Here is an 8,004-nt window from a genome sequence, read left to right as displayed (position 1 = left end):
CTAAATAAATAAATAAATATAAAGATTACATGTACAAGAATATACTTAGTGTTAATATGTAATTTTTTAAACAGTTGTTATTGATTATATGTATATTTCTAAAATAAAGTAGATGAGACTGAGTACTTTTTAAAATAGAGACATATTTAGCTTATGGCATCTTACCAACTTTGGTCCCTGCTCTTATAAGATTCCCAAAGCGAGAGTGCACAGGGAGAAAACACATGGAGAAACAAGATGTGAAAGAAAAATTGGGGATCAAGCTGACTTTAAAACCAACGCTCAGTTGGTACTGACCAGGGTCTGATCCCCACATTCTGTATGAATTCCCTTCCCAAGGAAGTTTTTCAACATCTCACTTACTTGCCATTAGTACCTTGTAAGTATTGTCATTATCATTGTTGTTTAACTTTGTAACAATGAGGACCAAAACTCAAAACAGGAACCCTTGGAAAACAAACTCAAACCCTATCCAAGCCAAACAAATAAGACACATTCTCTCTTGAGTCAGTTCAGCTATAGAAAACTTTATTTACTATCTCTGTAGTTCAAATTACCATTGCATAGTATATACCATAAAAAGTAGACTGATCCCAGTGGTATGAATTGTCATAATCCAGCCACACTCTCTGGCTCTTGTTCTGTATTTTTCTTTGTATGTGATAGACTTTCTTTGAAAAGCACAAATGGTCATACATTAGGGAAGGAGGGCTTCCCTTTCTAAGGACTAGTGGAGGGAGGGAATGGGATCAAGACGTGATGAGGGAGTGGGCTGCAATTGGGATGTAAAGGATTCAAACTGCAAAACAAGCAGGTAACTAATATTATTAATCCTACTACATGAGAATAGCTGTGAGACTGGCTGAGATTTGAAGGTGTATGCATAGACAAGGCTTCCTCTCGATCACAGATTCTCTGTGACTTATAATTAGAGGCCAGTCTTAGTATGGCATGAAGGAAGATTTGCAGATATCGTATTTCTGCTCATATGATGAAAAGAGAACCAGCCTTAATTGCTCTGTGCACCCTGCATACCGCATACAATCATAGTGTTAGAACTGTATAAGGCTTGTGAGAAATTACATTTTTAGAACAAAAGAACGGGACACCGATGCTGGTTCAGACCTGATAGGATTCATTCCTCTCAGTATGGTGGATGCTTAAATCTTACATCCTCCATGTTCCAGCCCTAGGCTCCTCAGTTGCTGCTACTCATCAGAACAGGACAATGTTGTAGAAAGCTTCTGATCCCCATTGGTCCAGAATTTCAGAAAGTCTCACACAGGACTCTTATTAAGCCTGGGATTTCACAACATTTGGAAAATGGTCCTGGCTTACTTAACGATTTTCCCAAATTATTTTGGGCTGGGCATCGTCAAAAGTATTATTTGCCCTAAATCAGCCTGAAGAAACCTTAAGAGAACGACATCCCATTTCTCTTTGTTCTCTTGGTCTACAGATGCTTATTCTCATCGGGAGATGATAAATTACTATTGGTCTTATACAGAGAGGAAACTAGGTTTGCCTTAGCAATGTCTCTCTTTTCCTTTATTGTTCTTTTGTAGGAAGGAGATAGAAGCTGAAAAGAAAAAAAGGAGGATATAGAAATATAGAGAGAGGATAGAACAAAAGGTAGATTATTGAATCTACTCTTCATCTCAAGACCTTAATTGTTACTCACAAATAAGGTTATTTTTTGACTAAATGGTATTGAATTTTGTATATTGATACACATCATGGTCATGTCAAAAACTAGTCTAATTTTATCACAGGAATATATATTCTAGGTCTAATAGATAGATATGATTCTATAGATATATAAGGTAAAATAGTTAAATAAGGTCTTTGAAAGCCTCAGAGACCTGCAGAATACAGCATTTAAAGATGTTTAATATCCCAATTAAGAAATGGGGCTCAGAACTAAACAAAGAATTCTCAACAGAGGAATATTGAATGGCTGAGAAACATGGGAAAGAGCCTGGAACATATTGGCACAGGAGACAACTTCCTGAACAGAACACCAACAGCCCAGACATTAATGTCAACAATAAATAAATGGGACCTCATGAGGCTGAAAAGCTTCTGTAAGGCAGGTGACACAGTAAAGAGAACAAAGCGACAGCCTACAGACTGGGAAAAGATCTTCACCAACCCCACATCTGACAAAGGTCTAATATCCAAAATATATAAAGAACTCAAGAAATTAAACACCACCAAACCAAATAACCCAATCGAGAAATGGGGCATGGAACTAAACAGAGAATTCTCAGCAGAGGAATATCAAATGGCTGAGAAACACTTAAAGAAATGCTCAACCTCCTTAATCATCAGGGAAATGCAAATCAAAACAACGCTGAGATTCCATCTTACAACCATCAGGATGGCTAAGATCAAAAATTCAAGCGACATCACATGCTGGCGAGGATGTGGGGAGAGAGGAACACTCCTTCATTGCTGGTGGGAATGCAAACTAGTACAACCACTTTGGAAATCTATCTGGTGCTATCTCAGAAAACTGGGAATAGGGCTTCCTCAAGACCCAGCTATTCCACTTCTTGGAATATACCCAGAAGATGCTTCAGTATACAGCAGAGACATATGCTCAACCCTATTCATAACAGCCTTAATAGCCAGAACATGGAAACAGCCTAAGTGTCCCTCAGTAGAAGAATGGATAAAGAAACTGTGGTACATATACACTATGGAATACTATTCAGCTATTAAAAACAAGGAATTCCCGAAATTTGTGGATAAATGGATTGAGCTAGAAATTATCATAATGAGTGAGTTAACCCAGAAGCAGAAAGACTCAAATGGTATATACTCACTTATATCTGCATATTAGCCCAACGGGCATGTCCCACGAAAGCCTTCACTTACCAGGAAACTGCAACAGAGGAGAGGACATTCTAGTGGGACTCTACATGAGAGAATCATGGGAGAAAGGCAAAGTAGAAGGACCCAGAGGGTCCTAGAAGCCTACAAGTAGAACATTATGATAGGCAGATTTGGGCCCAGGGGTCCCGCTCAAACTAAGGCACCAGCCAAGGACAATGCAGGCGGTAAACCTTAAACCCCTACCCAGATCTAGCCAATGGACAGAACACTCTCCACAGTAGAGTGGAGAGTGGGATATTACTTTCTCACATACTCTGGTGCCTCACCTTTGACCATGTCCACTGGACGGGGAGACCTGGTGGCAATCAGAAGAAGGACAGCAGGTTACCAAGAAGAGACTTGATACCCTATGATCATATAGAGGGGGAGGTAATCCCCCTCAGGAACAGTCATAGGGGAGGGGAATAAGGGGAAATTGGGAGGGAGGGAAGAATGGGAGGATACAAGGGATGGGATAACCATTGCGATGTAACAAGAATAAATTAATAAAGGAGGAAAAAAAGATAAAAAAAAAAAAGAAATGCTCAACACCTTTAGTCATCAGTGAAATGCAAATCAAAACAACTCTGAGATTCTATCTTACAGCCATCAGAATGGCAAAGATCAAAAACTCAAGTGAAAGCACATGCTGGCGAGAATGTGGAGAAAACAGAACACTCCTTCATTGCTGGTGGGAATGCAAACTTGCACAATCACTTTGGAAATCTATCTAGCTCTATATCAGAAAACAGGGATAGGGCTTCCTCAAGGCCCTGCTATTCCACTCCTTGGATATATGCAGAAGATGCTCTAGCACACAACAAGGATATATACTTAGCCATGTTCAAAGCAGCATTATTCATAATAGCCAGAACCTGGAAGCAGTCTAAGTATCCCTCAGTGGAAGAAAGGATAAAGAAACTGTGGTACATTTACACTATGGAATATTACTCTGCTATTAAAAACAAGGAAATTATGAAACTTGCGGACAAATGGATGGGACTAGAAATGACCATAATGAGTGAGTTAACCTAGAAGCAGAAAGACTGAAATGGTATATACTCACTTTTATTGGACACCAGTCCAAGAGCCATATCCCATGAAAGACTTCACTTACCAGGAGATTGGGATAGATGTGAGGACATCCTATTAGGATTGTAGGTGAGAGAAGTATGGGAGAATGGGGAAACAGAAGGATCCAGAGGGGCCTGGAAACTTACAAGAAGAACATCATGACGGGCAGATCTGGGCCCAAGGGTCCTGCTCAAACTACTGCACAAACCAAGGACAATACATGCAGTAAACATCGAACCCCTAATCAGATCTAGCCAATGGACAGGACATTCTCCACAGTTGTGTGAAGAGCAGGGACTGACTCTGACACAAACTCTGGTGCACCATATTTGACCACATCCCCTTGGTGGGGAGGCCTTGTGGCACTCAGAGGAAGGATAAACAGGCTACCAAGATGAGACTTGATAGCTTATGATCATATAGTGGGGGAGGAGGTCCCCCTTGGTTACAGACATAGGGGAGGGGAATAGGGTGAAAGTGGGAGGGATGGAGGAACAGGAGGATACAAGCAATGGGGTAATAATTGAGATGTAATCTGAATAAATTAATTAAATAAAAAATAAAGATATTTTTATTATTCTAAATATTCTTTCATAACAAGACAAATTAACTCATGAAAACACCCAGTCTACCTAGAAGAAGATGATGAGCATCAAAGAACTTCCCTATGGAGATAGCTTAAGATGTGGCAAACAAGCCTCTGGGCAAAATGTCCTCATTTCTGCCACAGACAGAATTCTGCCTAAAAATAGGCAAGTTTATATGCAGGCAGAGTCAATGGCCAAACTCAGCTAAGACAGGGTAAACAATTCCTCAACATTTCCTGCCTCACAAACATTTCTGTCACATATATTCCACTGAAGATTATGCTCCAATGTTATACAGAGTGTTAAGTGACTGTCCAGCCAGTAAACTGTCTCACTTTTTTCATTTTGGAAGCTGCTAACCAGCACTTATGGTTCACTCAGGTATTTAAGTTTAATACCTTCTTAAATCTCTGATGGGTTTGAAGACCAAATAGTTTAGTTTTTCAATTAAGCTCAGTAGGCTAAAGGTTAAGATATTTTTAGATCAAGAGAGAGGTTTTAAGTTAACAGAGATGAGATATGATAGATACTGATCTTTGTTCAGAAATTTACCCAACAAGAGAGGAAAGATGTTTACTTCAAGTTTGCCAAATACAAATAGCTGAATCACTATGAATGTAACATTTATATAATTCCTGATTGTTCTTCCTGTTGTTTGTAGTTTATTTTATTCATGTGTAATTTAGAGTGTATACATTAATTATACATACATACATGTGTGTATAATATATACATTATGAAAGAAACAATAAAGAAATGCACAGAGTGGCTTAAGGTGGAATTTTCTCTGCCTCAGTTTTCTGACTGCTGTGAATATTTCAGGTCTCTATATTGCATTTCTTTACCTCTTCCTCCTTTGATTGTACCACTAGCTGGATCTTGATTTTATCTGGCTTCCAACAGTACTGTATTCCATTCTGTTTACTTTTCTTTCATATTATTCCTCAAGGCTCTGTAGTGCTTGTCTTGTTCTCATGATTTTTTCCATTCCTACACTTAGTAATTACTATCTTAGTATATACTGCTCATTTCTTTTCTTCCCCAAAGTTAGTAAAGTAAATGATTAGATATTTAAATATTTTTATCTTGAGAATTTCATAATGAGTAGCATAATTACATTATTTTTTACTATCTTACTCTTCTCTCCAATTCCTTCATAGCCTATTGGGCCTTATCCTTGGAAAACACTGATTTTTTTCATCTCCCTGCAACCTATAACTTACTGCAGCTCTTCTTTTAGAAGGGAAAACTTGTAAGAGTTAATCCAGTCACCTCAGCATATGTCTTAGTTACATTTATATTGCAGTAGTAAGGCACTAAGAAGAAAGAAACATAAAGAAAAAAGAAATTATTTGAGTTTTACAGTTTCAGAGTATTAAAGTTCCTGGCCATCATGGATGAAAGCATGATAACAGGCGGACAATCAGGCACGGTGCTGCAGAAGTAACTGAGAAGTTAACTTCTAATTCACAAACATGGGGCAGGGAGAGCTAACTAGAAATGCTGTGGGGTCTTTGAAACTTCAAAATTTGCCCCCAGTGACACACTTCCTACTCTTTCCCAAACAATTCCACCAACTGGGGCAAAGTATTCAAATACATGTGTTTATGAGGTTCATTATCATTGAAACCATCAGAGCATATAAGTTGGTATTCCTGAGTGCAGTTTTTCTATCATGTGTAGAAGACACAATATAGCACAGCAGATATCGTCTCTGGTTCTCTGACTCTTACATTCAATCTGCCTTCACTTTCATTAAGATCCCTGAGTGTGAGGTATGGGGGTTGTGTTGTACATGTATCAGTTTTGACAATCACTTATTCTCTTCATTTTGATCAGTTATGACTTTTTGTTGTGGGTTCTGTCCTCTGCAAAAAAATGTGCTTCATTGTTGAGGGATGAAAGATATACTTATCTGTGGATTTAAGAATGAGAACTTAGAGTGTAGTTAGTAATTATGGACCCTAAAAGTGAACCTATGGCTGCAGCTAATGTTTTTATTTCTGTAGAAGAGCTATTATCAGGTATGGTTGTTTCTATTTATGAATTAATTATGGAGGTAGATTAAGCCTTGTTCCCTCTGCATGTGAATTGGGTGTTTCAGTAGAGGGACACACATTATAAGTCCAGTACAGAAGTAACAGTTCAAACGTAATACAGCACAATTTACCAGAAGGAACATAGATAACTAAAATGTCTTGCCAAATAACATAATCCAATAAACACATTATTCAAAGCAAAAAGAAAAAATAAGGAAAATCAAAGAAATATAACCATTCCAAAATTATATTATTATTTCTGCAGTGGCAACTTCAAATAATAACAAATTAAAGGATATGACAAAGAATTCAAAAGAATGATTGAGGTTGTCCAATGAAATCAAAATGCATACACAATTGCATGCAAACAAACACACTCAGACAGTAAAACTCATGTATGAGTTCAAAGAGAATATAATCAGTTGAGTGAAATAAAGAAGTCAATTAAGAATATGAGAGTTAATTAACTAAAGAGATAAAATACTGAAAAATAAATGTAATTGTTTTAAAAATTAAGGTATATCAGAAAAAATAGTGTATGAAGAAAGCCTGACCAATAGAATGGATAAAGTGGAAGACACAATAACAGGGCTTGAAAAAAAGAACTAAATAAACTTGAATATTTAGACAATGATAATGATGTAATATAAAATACAAACTTATCTATCAAGTTTATGAATCATGGGCTCATGTGTGTTAGTAGCTAGAATTCTACAATTGAAAGACACAGACTAGTAAAAATTAACATCTAAGGAAAAACCAAGTACAGCATGAGGATAAAAGTATGAGAAAGGACATTCCAAGGAAATGGAACTAGAAAGCATGTGAGTATTGGTATGTGGGTTTTTTTTTTTGACAAAAATTCAAATGAAAAATTAACCTGATAAACGCTACTTCATATTGATCAAAGGAAGAATCCATGAAAAGACTGTCATAACTATGACTATATAAAAATGTATGTATACAGTGAACACAGATATGCCCAGTATTATAAAAACAATGAAAAAAAGTGTAAAAGACATGCTGTCATCAACAAAATAATAGTACCATCAACACCTCACTTTCATCAATAAATTATTCTATGAATAGATAGTGAAGGTACACTATCAAACTCACATATAAAGCCAGTATTATCCTGACAATTCCTTGGATAAGAGCACAAAAAATAAAAGGAAATTGAAAACAATTATCTCTAGTGAATGTAGATGCAAAAAATCATTATTACATTGCAAGTCAAATTAAGAACATATTAATAGATTGAGACAATGAAAAATAATGTTTCCTTAAGGAAAACAAGGGTGGTTTAGCATGATTAAATCATTAAATGAATTATATCATAAGGAGAGACATCACATAATTATCATTTAGATTCAGGAAAGACTTTTTCAAATTTCAAGAATACTTTATCATAAAACACTTTAATAAAT

This window comes from Acomys minous, assembly GCF_964271855.1.
Source record: "Acomys minous genome assembly, chromosome: 1".
NCBI classification, from domain to species: Eukaryota; Metazoa; Chordata; class Mammalia; order Rodentia; family Muridae; genus Acomys; species Acomys minous.
The sequence above is the reverse complement of the archived record's forward strand: the minus strand, read 5'-3'. Positions refer to the sequence as shown.